Below are 14,400 nucleotides of genomic sequence, written 5' to 3'. Positions count from 1 at the left end.
GTGTAGACAAGGCCTTAGAACAGAGTTCTGATAGAAGAGATTCATCTCCCCATACAGAGCTCAGATTCAGTATCTCCCCATACGGTCCATGCTGGAGCTCTTTTTTGATTCTGGGACTGCATGATCACCCGTGCTGATCGGCACTCCACGCTGGGCAAACAGGAAATGAAATTCAAAAGTTTGTGGGGCTTTTCCTGTCTACCTGGCCAGTGCATCCGAGTTCAGATTGCTGTCCAGAGCGGTCACAATGGTGCACTGTAGGATAGCGCCTGGAGGCCAATACCATCGAATTGTGGCCGCACTAACCCTAATTCGAAATGGCAATACTGATTTCAGCGCTACTCCCCTCATCGGGGTGGAGTATAGATATCGATATTAAGAGCCCTTTATATCGAAATAAAGGGCTTTGTTGTGTGGATGGGTGCAGGGTTAATTCGGTTTAACGCTGATAAATTCAAAATAAACTCATAGTGTAGACCAGGTCTGGGAGATTATCTGCCTGTTTCTTTGTTTTGTGCTTATTTAGTCTTTTGTTGATGACTTAACCAAAGTGCTAGGTTACTAGAGCAAACAAACCAGGTTGGCAAATTGAGAGAGCGTAGCTGAGGAAGGAGAAACTGAGGTAGTGGCTAGCCTTCACCCAGACTGTGTAGGTGGTGGTGCTGCTACAATTCTGTTTATAGTTGTTTATAACTGTAACTGTTTTGCCTTAGGCAGACACTTGGCAAGGAATTTAAATTGGCAATATATGTAAATTAAGTTAATAAATAAAATAAACGTCAGCTAAAACAGCTCCGCTGTTCTAGAGAACAAGGCTATGAAGGAAAGATGTTTTGACTATGTTAACAAATTCTGGTGATCGATTCTTTGAAAAGCTGTAGCCCCACATGCTTAGAAGCAGGGACTTGAAATTTGGCAGGGAGTGACCTTTGTGTCAGGGATGTGCCTTTACTGTTTATATGAAAATCTGCCCAAATTTGGCCAAATTATAAGCGTTTGAAAAATTATGCCTTGCACATGCTCAGATTTCTTAGATTTTTAGCAACTAGGTTCTCTGAAGATTGTCCTGGACATGTTCTAGCATGTGGTTGAGCAGCCCTTTCCCTGCAATTGCAGCACTGGGCTGCTGCCATGCAGGGTCCAGGTAGATTAACTGAAATCAGGAAGCCTGTCTTTACTGTGCCCCAAATGCTCCCCCTTGCTGGGCCCAGGCATTTTGCAAGAATAAACTGCCTGATTTGAATGCATAGGAGTCAAGAGACAGACCTGTGGGGTGGAGAGAGGACTGTGACTTGAGGTTGGTGGGGGAAGAGGGGGAAATGGGGACTGTGAGTTGGTGGGAGGGGAGGACTGGGATTGGCTTGGGCAAGGAGTCTAGGAGTGGAGGATGGACTGGGAGCAAGTGTTTGTGAGGTGGGGAGACTGAGATTGGATGAGGTGCTGGGGGTGGGAGTCAGACTGGTTAAGGAGACTTGTATGGGAACTAGTGGGATGGGGAGGAAGGAAGTGAGTGGAAGAGAAGACTGAATTTGAGGAAGAGTCAGGGTGCAATGGGATAACCTGGACTACGTGACACTGAGTTTGAATGAGAAGCCCAGGGAGGGAGACTAGGGTTGGGATAAGTTGGACTGGTCAGCTAGAAGTCAGGGTGGAAAGAGAAAGACAAATCAGATGAGGAGCCATGGGGGGAGGAACTGGGACTGCCAAGTAAGAAGATTGGGACTGAAATAGAAAACCTATGCACTGAAGAAGGCAGAGGTTGTGTGGAAATAATAGTGATCATGGAATTAGAGATTGTGTCAGTGTGCATATTCACAAGGGGGCTGAATTAAGGTTATACAGGCAACCTTAATTCTGGCTTTTGCTAACTTTTGAGTGTTTGACTTTGCAACCTAACACTGTTCTTTTAATAGTTGTGTGTAATTTTTATATTTGGCCTTTTAAAATCTCTGACATGTTAGCAAGCTTCAGCATTTCTTTTCTCTTTATTTACTAATCACAAATTCTGTTAGACCATAGAATAGACTCCCAAGGGAAATTATGGTTGCTTCATTCCTTGTCATTTAAAACTAGAATGTACAGTACAAAGAAATTAACAGTATACTGTAGGGAACAACACTGCATAGGTAAGCCGATGGACTATGTCTTAGTAGGCTTTTGTCTCTCTCTGTTTTATACGTTTCTGGGAAAGGAAGTTACCTGTTCTCATTATTATCTTGTGACTCTAGCTCATGGAAAGACTGAGCCTAAATAGGGTAAAATAATTCTAATACCTCTCCTTCCCTTTCTCCTGGCCTCACATACAAAGTTACTATGGTTATATGGTCAAAAGGTATACAAAGCATGTAGCTGATCAGTTCTGATGCCATCAACAGGAAAGTGTGTTACTCTGATGGCACTAGGGATTATGAAGATATTATCTGACCAGCAAAGAGAAGAAAAGCCACCTAGCCTTTAATAAATTGGTGGTATCAATGGAAGCTTGGGAAGCACTTGATCAGTTTAAACAGGATAACATTTGGAGGATGATCTTTTAAACTCTATTTGACATTGAAAATGGCTAAGGCAAAATGTTTAAATATGAAAACCAAGTGCATTTTTCCTCAAAGCATGCAGCATATATGCATAAATCAGAACTCAAACTAATTTCTTCCCATCTCATTTGCATTTATTTTCTTTTCCTTTGTGTAGGAGTCACTCTTGCAACATTGACTGGAAAGCCCTAAGATCCCCACAATTGGGTCCTGCCTCCTTGATTAGTTACTAGGAAATTGGGAGCACCTGGCTGAACTGCTGTCTTTCCCTCTTCTCAGACACTGTTCTAAACTTATAATTTCCCTCCAACAGCTGCTTGTCTTTTTGAAAACTCAGGGCATGGAAACCCAGCTTTCAGACTGAGTGGCAGTGTTGCTGGCATGTGAACAAAGAGCTATACATCTCAGCATTGTTGATGTCTCTAGAGTAGCCTGAAGAAAGAAGTGTGCTGTCTAAACAGGGTAGGTAAGAAGGGGAAACAACTTGAGCAAATACAGTTGTAACTAGCACTGTGACATTTGATGTGATTTCTTCAAGTACCTGCTCCAAAAATCATGTGTTCTTGAATTATAGTGATATAGGTAGTAACTACTATAGTGAAGTTTGTACAACAGTTCCGGCTGTAACCCACTGTGTTCAGATGCTGATCACCTTGTTGAAACATTCAACTATTGGCTAATGTCCTACCTAATGTCTTCTCAAAGGTAAAGTCAGAACAAAATCAAAATTATATAAGATGTGCCTACATACTATTTCCAAATAATACATTATAGTCTATTGTCTTTCACTACCACTATAATTAAATGTGTTCTATATTAAATGTTCCAATCCCATCTAGTCTAGAGAATGTAATTATCTTGTTGTTGTTGTCTTCCTTAATTGTGTCAGGGAAAAGGTATTTTTGTATAACAAGTTGCTCTGACATGGTTACATAGTGGGTAAGACAGGTCCATTGCTTCAGTCTCCCTACACATTTGGAAGATTGTCTTCTTGATGTAAGGGGACTGTTGCCCCCTTACTAACATTCAGTGGGGGTGTTTTGGCTGCTAGCTCCCAGCACTAAAAGGGGAGGGATTGATGGCAAATCAGGACCCTGAGACTGACAGTCCCCAGGAACAATGGCAAGAGGCCAATGCTCCAGGTCAGCCTGATTGACAGGGCAGGCCGGCTAATCAGGGAGACAGAAGGCCAGTGTGGGTCCCGTCCTCCGTGTGTGAGCAGGAATGTGCCGGAGTCAGACGGAGTGGGGCCGAGCTAAGGAGGAAGCAGGGGCCCAAGCTGAGCTGGAGAACAGAGCCAGGCCAGATCCAGAGGGGCCAGAGCTGCAGCCAGAGAGCCAGAGGCACAGCCCAGAGAGAGCAGATCCTGTGCTGGGAGCGGAGCTGCAGCCAGAGAGCCAGAGGCACAGCCCAGAGAGAGCAGATCCTGTGCTGGGAGCGGAGCTGCAGCCAGAGAGCCAGAGGCACAGCCCAGGGAGAGCAGATCCTGTGCTGGGAGCAGAGCTGCAGCCAGAGAGCCAGAGTTTGGTGAGCAACTGGGGCCAGCCAAGGGGGGAACCTTGGTAAAAGGGCCCAGCGCAGGAAGACACCCCAGCCAAGGTTCCATGCAGGCCAGGTTGGGAGAGGGATCTTAACCTGACTGGGCGGCTGATGCTGGGAAGAAGGGTCCCACCACCCAAAGCCTGGAGGTGTGCGGTCACCATTGCAAGTGTCTAACCGGCAGCATAACTGCAGCACAGCCAGGGCCGGAGAAGGCGGCCTGGGACCTACGAGGAACAGACTGCAAAGTGCTTTGATGTCCAGAGACACTGTTTGTAATGTTCCCTGCCACAGAGCAGGGTGATGTGTTTTCCTGTAACCTTTTCCATTTTTTCTTATTCTTTTCTTTAAATTAATTGTTAAGTAAACAACTTGTATTTGCTTTAAATTGTATGGAATAATCAGTGGGTCAGGGAGGTGCCCAGTGCAGAGAGGGTACCCCGGAGTGGGGACACCTTAGCCCCTGTCCTAGGTGGCCACAGCAGGGTTGGGGGTTGAGCCCCCCAGGAATCCTGGGCCCAGTCTTGTTGGGGCTACGAGAACTCTGCCAGACAGGAGAGTCCTCAAGGGCAGGGAGGCCTCTGGGTAAAGGAAGTGGGAGCGAGGACTCAGATCCTTTCGCTAGCCCACTTCACCGGGGTAGCACAGAAGCCAGGAAAGTTCCCCACAATAGCGGGACCATTCCCCCGCTTACATTGAGTCTGAACTAGTGCAGGGTCTGTCTTCACAGCCAAAAGGGCTAGAACTTTAATAAAAACAAACAACCTTAAATTTTACAGTTTAGGTTAATTTGGTGGGCCTAGCCTGTGCTGCCTTATCATCCCTTAAGCCCCTTAGCTCCTCTATTGAATAGAGGAGTCATCTTGGGTGCAGTTGAGGTTACATATCTACAACTTTGATGCTGGATTAGTACTGTCATGGTTTCATATAGGCAATCTAAGCTTTAATGTGTTCTGTTAATGATGGCTGTGTAAAACTGATCTCCTGCAGGTGGTGTTTCAATGGGATGAAACTAAAACTGTGTGAAAGCACATTTCACTGTACTAGAAGGTCACTAATTCCTTCATAAATGGTTCAATCATTTAGAGGCATGGAGTTTCCTGCTCTGTTGTTCTAGGGGACACTTCCTCTTTTGCTAACTGTTCCCTTCCCTTGAGACCTCCCTGCCTCCATTGTATGGATGCATACAGCCTCCCATCATGACTTTCTATTGCCTGCAGAAGCTAGAAAGCAGGGAGAGAAAATAACCTTCCCTGAAATGGATATCAATGATATACTGCACGCTGGCCATCAGAGAGTGCTTAAAGAGCAGACCAGCCTGCTCAGCAACCCTCAAGGCAGTTTTGTCTAATGGTGTGAATATTGGACTGGGAGCCAGATCCCCTTTGCTGGCTTTGCTACTGAGTTTCTAAGCAGCTTTGAGAGGTCACTTAAATTCTCTCTTGCTTCTGTCTATCCAGCTGAAAAATGGGGATGGTTTTTGTTCATCTTTGTATATTGTTTTGAGATTTTTTTTTTAATGAAAGGTGCTACGTAATGGGAAACATTATCTTCTCTTCTTAGTTACATGGCAGTATCTATGGAGAAGGGAATAGTTCTCCTGAGCTCATTCCTAAAACTTTGCTCTAGTTTGTGACTTATTGCTAAATTCCAGCCTTGCTTTATAAAGCTTTGTTGGTGGGAAAATGTTCTATCGAAGCCAGCAGGCTATCACTCAGTTCTTAAATGCCGTGCACTAGTTTAACGAGCATTACCTTTGGTCGAGCAAGCAAGAGACTTCTTCCTCAATGAGTAGCATGAGATGAAGTTGAAAAATGATCTGCCACTTCTGTGAATTGGACAGATTTAAGAGAGCTTCATCATGGTGGACAGAAAAGATTAATGGGAGCTGGGACTTGGAGTCAATTGGTGTCAAAACTAACCAAAGCAATTGGTTAAATCAAACTACTTAACAGAGCCTGTATCAATAAATAAAGATGACTATTGATGCAGACTCGAAAGAAAGTGTGACTGCTACAAAGAACAGAAAACAGTTGAAGGAGAAGAATGTCATGATCTCTCAGTAACTGATCATCTGTCCATTGGGATTTGATCGCTGTGGAGAAAATAAAACCATTCAGCAGATTTGATTCTTGACAAACACTCTCCTAGGGTTTGCTCAGAAAAACAGGACTTGCATCATTTCCTGTCACATAGTATAGTAGTTCTGCATTTAACAAATATTCCTTCTGCAATTAGCCCATACTTCATTTAGATGGCACATGCCAAATCTCGCTTGTCTTGTTCATTCTGAATGTGAATCATTCCATTGACTTCATTATATGAATGAGATGAGCAGGATTTGATCACTCTGAGGGGCTATTTTAATAACACTTTTAAGTATAAAAACTAATGTTCAGACCATGCTCTTCCCCTGTAACTGGGTCACTGCAGGGTGTATGTGTGGAGGGGTGGGGGTGGGGATCAGCTGGGATTGTTGGCTTGTCCTAGTCTTAGCAGGAGGCCTAGGGGTGGAAATTAGTGTGAACAGGTTGATTATGCTGCTGATAGCAATCCTGTGAATGGCAGCAGGGAGTGCTGAAGGGACTACTAGGTATGAATGTGCATCTTTCTTCTTCCATGGTGGCAAAGAGGGGAAGGGAGGAAGTTGCCCCTCTGCAGAGTGAACTAGGGGAGGAGATTGCTACTGCTTCAGGCTTCTGTTTCAACTCTAAGGTCAGGAGAGAGGAGGTAAGTGTGATGGAGATTAAGAAGGATGCGGTCTTGGTTGTAATCAGGGTTAACCCCCAGTATAGACACCAGTGTAGTTACACCAGCACAACTGCAAATTGTAGGGTAGATGGGCAAGGCACAAGTAGTTGCATTAGTGCAGCTACACTGATCATTGTAACAGGGATACATTTCAAGTGTAGTCCCGGCCTCAGGGTACATCTGCACCATTAATTAAGGCGTGATTGTAGCCCAGGTAGGCATGGACTTCAGAGTGGGCTAACTGCCCCAGTACATACCCACCAGGGACCCTTGGGGTACAATTGGGTTGCTGACCCATGCTGAAATCTTTTCTGCCACGTCTTCCCTAATATCGTAACCTGTACCAACTAGATTAAAGCTAGCGTGGGCAGGCGTACCTATCATATGCCACAAATTAAGGTGTGATTGTAGACGTACCCTGAGAGAGGGGAACAGAGTCAGGGTGTGTGAAATGAAGAAACGACTGGTGTTGGAGACTGGGGAAACAGTGGTGTGTGAGTATAAGTGAGTGATTTGGGGTGAGGAGAAAGAACAGAGTGACCTAAAAAGTGTTTTAGAGATTAATCTTATGCACCATTTTCTTAAAGGGCTGGTGTGCCATGTGTTGTAAGGGAACCCTAGGACTCTGGCATAACCTGGGGAAGATGGCACATTGTAACTAATACATTCTATGTAGAGTTATTTGATAAGCTTTTAATAATAACTACTCAGCTAGGTTTTTGGGATTTTTTAGGGAACTAGAATAGGTGTCTGGTCAAATTCAGGGAAAAACTGGAATGGTTTTACCTCTTGTTCTGAGCCCCATAATTCCTGACTACAACTCTGGTAACTTAGGCACTGAAATACATTTAGAAAAAATATAAAGTTTTCCTAATAGCTTAATTTGTGCTTAGTGAAAAGTTATCTTTAAGGTACAGAGGCCTTTCAAAAAGTGATGCAGCTTGGAGGGGAATATGAAGTTTCTTGTATAGAATCAAATTGAATTAAAATGCCCTTCTGAGCTGGGATCTGTCCAGGATAGATAGAAGAAACAGAATAGAACAACATCATGTGGCTTAAATTCATCTTTCTGTATCTCAGCTCCAGGAAGTTAGTGTATGGCATGACCTCACTGAGGTTGATCTTGTTGCTAAAGGGATTTTTTTTTTCCCTGAGTAAGAGCAGCTAAAAAAGCTAATGCAAAGAGAGAAAATGAATGCTACAACTACCACACTGAATGAGAGAGAACAGAATTGACTCTTGGCCTTAATGTTACTGCTAATAAAATAAATTGTGGGTTTTGCTATGAATTTAATTCAGAGCAAGAACAAGCTCAGTAAGTATTACACTTTTGTAAAAAGTGAGCTTTCTAGTACTTTCAAGCAACATCAACAGTAGAATGCTACATTTTTTTTAGAAGTTAAATGTCCCTACTCCATGTAAGTGAATGTCTGCACACATTTAACTAAGAGCAAAATTTTGCCAAATATGTTTTGTTAATTGGGGGGTAGGGGTGGGGGGATTCCCCCCCCCCCAGGTTTTGGTAAAGGATCCCTGTGATTTCCCCAAAATTTCCCCTGTCTAAAAGATGTGGAGCATTGTGACCAAAACCAACTCTCATTTCTTGCTTTGTCCTTCAGACTCTTCTTTGTGTTTTCCCTACCAAGGCCTGACGGAAACACAACTCAGGGCTTGTGTTCACCTACAGCACAACAGCGGCTCTGCTGCACCAGTGCAGCTGCGCCGCTATATGTGAAGATGTTACTACGCTGACAGCAGAGTTTCTGCTATCAGCGTAGTTAATCCACCTCCCCGAGAGGTGGTAGCTATGCTGACATGAGAGCTTCTCCCATTGACATTGTGCCTCTACATGGAGGGGCTAGGGGAAGGAAGTTTTTCACACCCGAGTGATGTAGTTATACTGATATAGAGGTCTGTAATGTAGACTTGGCCTCAGTAGGAATGACAACTGTGTTCATGCCCCTTGCTTGAGACTGAGAGGAGAGTATAGGTTGCAGACATGGTCTACACATAAAATGTTTTACTGACATAAGTATGTCTATAAAGGATGGCTCTCTCGCGCTCTCTCTCTCTCGCTCGTGCGCTCTCTCTTTTTTTCTTTTTTTTTACAGATCAGTTTTGTTGGTGAAAGTCCACTTATGCCAGGACAAGGAGTTCTATAGCAGAATAACATATTTTGCTTCCCTGAACTGGAATAAACTGTACTGGGGAAAGCACTCATATCAGAGTGTGTAACTGTCTCTATTGGTGTGGATGTAGCCCCTGATTCAAATACTAAATTCTAATGTAAATTCATGGGGTGGTGGGGAGGGAAAGGCTAAAATCATAGGCCAGCATCCTTCTCCTCTTTCACTGCCATCACCTCCTCCTTGCTCTGCTGAGGGAGCACTGACCACCCGCAACAGCACCGTCTGCCCCAGCACCACAACCCTCATCCCGGCCCAGTGTGGAGTGGAGCCCCAGAGGTGGGAGCACTGGGGGAATGGAGAGCAAACTTGTCCTGCATTCACCCCACAGCAACGACTCCTGTCCCACAGGGCTGCACCCGGCTCTCTGCTCTGGGTGTTTCAGCCTGTGAGCCACGTTACAACACCATTCACACATATTTGGCCGGGTCAACCCCTGTCATGACAGAGGAGCAGTCAGACTAAACCTGAGCTGGGAGAGGGGGCCTGGTCAATTGCACCCAGTGCACATTGGTTAATCTGGGCCTGACTTCTGTAGGTGTTGTATCACTCCTGGACATCTACATCTCAAAAGCAGCCACTCATCTACACAGGGGGATTTTGCTTTTTGTCTATGCTCACATAGTTAAAATGGCCACATTTTAAAGTGTGGATAAGGTCAAGAAATTTTACCTGTCATCACCTCTCCTTAGAGGCTGCACGGTTCTCTTCTCTGGGGTTGTCTGTGTGAAATTATCCATATGACAGCAATTTCCATGTGAGAGAGAGAGAGAGAGAAAAAGAGTGAAAGGACGTCTATGAGACTCACAAAACCGGGGAATGGTGCTTCTGAAGCAGCAGTCTCCCCATACCCTGTTCGCCGGCTGCCTTTGCATACCTACCCTCAGAGGAGATGTTCAGAACCTATCTCAAAACTGTCTCAGTTTAAGTGACACTGTTCCCATCTGTTATGTCAGATTGATAGGTGTATAGAAATGTTAACTTTAGACTTAATCACTGTGACATTCAAAACCTAGGACTAGATAGGAGTTCAATTTTAAGTTTCTCTTGCTTTAATTCCCAAAATCATAGGCCGGCGTCCTTTTCCTCTTCCACTGCTGCCACAACCACCTCCTCGCTCTGGTTAGGGGGCACTGACCACCCACAACAGCACCATCTGCTCCAGGACCACAACCCTCATCCCGGTCCAGTGTGGAGGGGAGGCCCTCCCTTGCTAGTGTGAGAGTCTAGCCCATCCTGAAGTTAATTTAGATCAGGGGTAGCAATAGGTGGCAGATATGGACTGCCAGATGCTTTTGAATGGAACCTGAAATCTTTTTATTTACTTATAATTATTGTTGGGTTTTTTATTTTATTTTTTTTCCCCTGGAGTATGGATCTTGACTATGCCTTGACCAAGAAATCTGGACTTTGACAAAAAATAATTGACTACCCCTGACTTAGGTAGTGGTGTCTGCAATCTGAACTTAGTGTGGGGTCTTTCATGTTAGGCCTTGGTGCTCCCAGAGGATTTAGAGAGAGTCTTGTGGGCTTTATAGGTTTTTGTTTGTGTGCTTGCATTTGCCTGAATTTCCTTTAATTTAAAAAAAAGGGGTGGGGCAGGGAGTTCCTTTCTGAAATCCCAGAACAGAGGCAGAAGAAAGTTTTGGGTTGTTTTTTTTTTGTTCTGTGACGCTTCAGAGAAACTTTCTATCCTAGGTACTGCAGGGAATAATAAGAGTTTTGACTGTAACAAGACAGTGTTGTTCACTTTATATTCTTGAGATACAAGCCTGGGATTTCCATTGAATCTAGTCTCTGGATTTCTTTCTGTGTCTCCTTGTCCTATAGGATAGCTGTGCTCACTAATAGGAAAATCCAAGTAGCCATTTTAAACACTGGAACAAATCAAGAGCTTTCAATTATAGGGGGGCAGTGAGGATACCAAGAGAGGACTAAATCTGGCTTCTCGAATCCTTATTTCAATATTTCGCACTTTCTCACTGAAAACTGTTTACAAGAAATGCAGGCTAAGGTCCTAATCAATTTCATAACACCAGTATGAAGTTAGTGGTTTTATATGTATATATTTTAGCGATGGGTAAAATGAAGCACAGAGTGGTTGTGCTTTATCCAAATCCTGCAGGGAGTCAGTGGCAGAGAGCTAACAGAACCCAGAGTCCTGACTCCTGGGGCTAGATTCACAAAGCGACGGGGGCACCTAAAGTAGCAGCTAGGCACCCAAGTCCCAGATATAGGTGCTATTGGTATTCAAGAACCCCCACTTAGCTGCTGTCTAACCTTGTAGGCACCTAATGTTTTGCAGTAAGTCTAAGACCCACAGGACTGGTGGAAGATAGGTGAAGGAGAGCCTAACTTGCTTGTGGGGCCTGATCCAGTAGGCACATTCACCCAAAACTGCCTGGGAGTGTGGGGGAATCTCCTTCATAACTCTTAGCTGGTCGGTTGGGGTTCTCATCTTCCAGAGGGGTAAAAGAGATTCGAACAGGGAGCTGCCAGCTCTCAGGTGAGTGCCCTAGTCGCTGTGCAATACGATGCGATACTCTGCCATGGGGCTTCCTCAATCTCCCCTACTGAAGCTGTTCCATTGTATATCAATTCAATCATTGGCACAGAGAGAAAGAATGGCTTCTTAGCCTGCTGGCTAAGGCACTTGCCTGGGAGGTGGCAGATCCCTCTCCTCCCTCAGGGCAAGGGGGGAAATTGAACCTGGGTCCCCCCTGGTATGAGGAAATACCCTAACCACTGGGCTGAAAGTTATAATAGAGGTCATTCTGTGGCTGCCACCATTACCAGAGCAGCAATAGCATTTCTGGCAAGAAATGCCTTAGCCACCGGACTCCAGGAGAGGGTCCACAACTGAATCCCAAGCAGAGGTAGGTGCCATCTCCAAGAGCAGGATGGGGCTTGGCACACACCCGGCTCTCCTTGACATCTGCCATGGGCTAGTTTTAGGTGTCTCCGGACTCAGCCTGCATCCTTTGATGAATCCCATTCCTAAGTGCCTCTATCTCTCCTTGTTCACTGTATAGAGACCTAGGTGCTGAACCCAGGCTTTCTGAACCCCAGTGATTTTTTTTTATTTGCCTATAGGTTGTGTTCTAATGCTGTGTGTCCCCAGTACCCAAGTCCCTTAGTAAATCTAACCCATGGTATCTCTTCCTCTGGAGAAAGGGTGATGCTTCAACTGCCTAATCTACAGTCACATGTGGTATTTCATGATGGTCCCAATGGTTAACGTACTGAAGGACTTGGTGTTTTACCCTGTGACTATAAAGCAATCTGCTGAATTGCTCAGAGGTAAATTAGTCACAGAAATCAGATCTGGTACTTCAGTTTTAGCAGAAAGTAGATTATTAATATTTTTAAATAAAATTAGTGACTGTATGAGGAGGGCAGTGTTGTTTGTGTGGATAGGAAGAGTTGTCCCAATGTATTTTGAAGTATTACTTTTTAAACCAACCAACAGACAATAAGCTGGAAGTAACTTATTGATATTTATTCACTGAGCAATCTAGGTGTTTCTACATAAACTTAAATCCTTCCCTGATGTAACTCCACTGAGCTCAGTGAAGTGTCACCTGGAATGAATTTCGCCCTGCGTGTTTCTGTTGTACCTACCAGGAAAAAATGTTTCTCAATAGACTGGACATATTAATCACTCCCCAAACTGTAGACAAGCCTTGAAACAACTTTGTGTTCTTAATATAGGGCTTCCAATTCAGTTTGTTTTTCTAATTGAAAAAAACAAAGCGATTACAATTTTCATAATGAATTGAGTCAATACAATTGATTAACAATGTTTACGCCCTGAATTTAGGATTACAATGGTCTCTCAATTAATCATCAGTTACTAATAAGCACTGGAAAGGTATGACTTTAAAAGCATATTTAAAGCACGTTATATTTCCCAAAATGATGCACCAATAAAAATGGGGCCCTTTTGATACTTCAGTGACTGATTTCCCACCCACAATTATGACTAGTAAGTACTAAACTGAAATTGCGTAGATCTTAACTACTATAATCTTCAGATACGTGGTGAAATATTCCTCTTTTACTATATATATAATGAGAAACACGTGGGGCTGTGGTGCACATTCACAATACTTTTAGTTGGGCAGTGGGTGGGGGGTGGGTGTCAAAGTTGTATTTAGCAACTAGATTCAGTAGTATTCACATGTTTCCAGAAACTGGTACTGTTTTGGATAAGGATAAGCAGCCTTGTTTATAGTACAGAAAATATTTGTTTTGTTGACAGTAATTTTGGAATTCAGATATCTGAGATAGTTATTGCTTAGCCACCCCTCATGACCCCAGCACAATATTCCTGTCCTCTCCCTCCTAGTCTCCATTCCTGATACCCAAATCTGAATTCCGTATCTGAGAGCTGTTTAGGCTACATTTTTGGGACACACTGAAGACCCCTCCGCCCCCCAATAATTGCATCCTGACAACCAGCAAGGGAGAGTCTTCACTAGGGGAGAAGTGTGTGTGTGTTTAACTGGAGTTAAATAACACAAGGTAAAATCCTGAAGAAAAAGCAGTTTGCAGCTTTCATTGGAGTGTTTGCAGGTCAAGTTAGACTACAGGGGGAGTGTTTTACTTTGACCGCCTAACTTGGTAGGGTTTACCTCGATCTCCTACCTCATGTGATAACTACAAACTGCCTTGTCTTCAGTAGCATTTTACCTCATGTTATTTAACTCGAGTTAAATAACTCTTTCCCCTAGTGAAGACAGAGGTAAAGAGTCGGTGAATGAGTGTGAACGTAGTGCTGCCGCTTTGCTGAGAAGTGTGTGTGTTTTAAGAGAGCTATCGTTTGCATACAGAAAAGGCTTCATTTTGCAAATAAACCCAGTAGCTATGGTATCTTGGCTAAAATAGTTGCTTTTTTGACACTCAGTGAATGTCTGCTTGCCTGGGTGTTGGCCTTGGGTAGATAGGGGAGGAAGGGTGCCTTTGGTAAGGGGAGAGAAATAGAACGAGGACTGAGCCACAGCATGTTGAGTAAGGGCTGTGGGAGCACTGAAGCAATGACAGTTCTACAGTGTGCTCCTCAGGCAAGGCTGTGCTAGTCTGCTGCCTGCCCACGGACTGCACACATCTACGGGCTAAAACTCAACGGATAGACTAGCCCTAGGATACAGGGAAATGTCAAACATGATTAAAGCAGCTATTTCTATCCACACCTAACCTCTGTCAACTTCTCTTCTGTTATTTTCTTCCCAAATGTTATGCTACTTTAAAATCAAACTGTGTCCAAAGATCCGTAACGCACACAGTTCTAGAGAGCTTTAGTTGCAACCTTATTCTTCCATCTGACCCATTTTGGAAATCCAACTATAGAGATGTTTCCTGATTAACAAAACATTGCCTCTAATACCTAC

The sequence above is a fragment of the Mauremys reevesii genome, linkage group 1 (assembly GCF_016161935.1).
Source record: "Mauremys reevesii isolate NIE-2019 linkage group 1, ASM1616193v1, whole genome shotgun sequence".
Lineage (NCBI taxonomy): Eukaryota > Metazoa > Chordata > Testudines > Geoemydidae > Mauremys > Mauremys reevesii.
The sequence above is the reverse complement of the archived record's forward strand: the minus strand, read 5'-3'. Positions refer to the sequence as shown.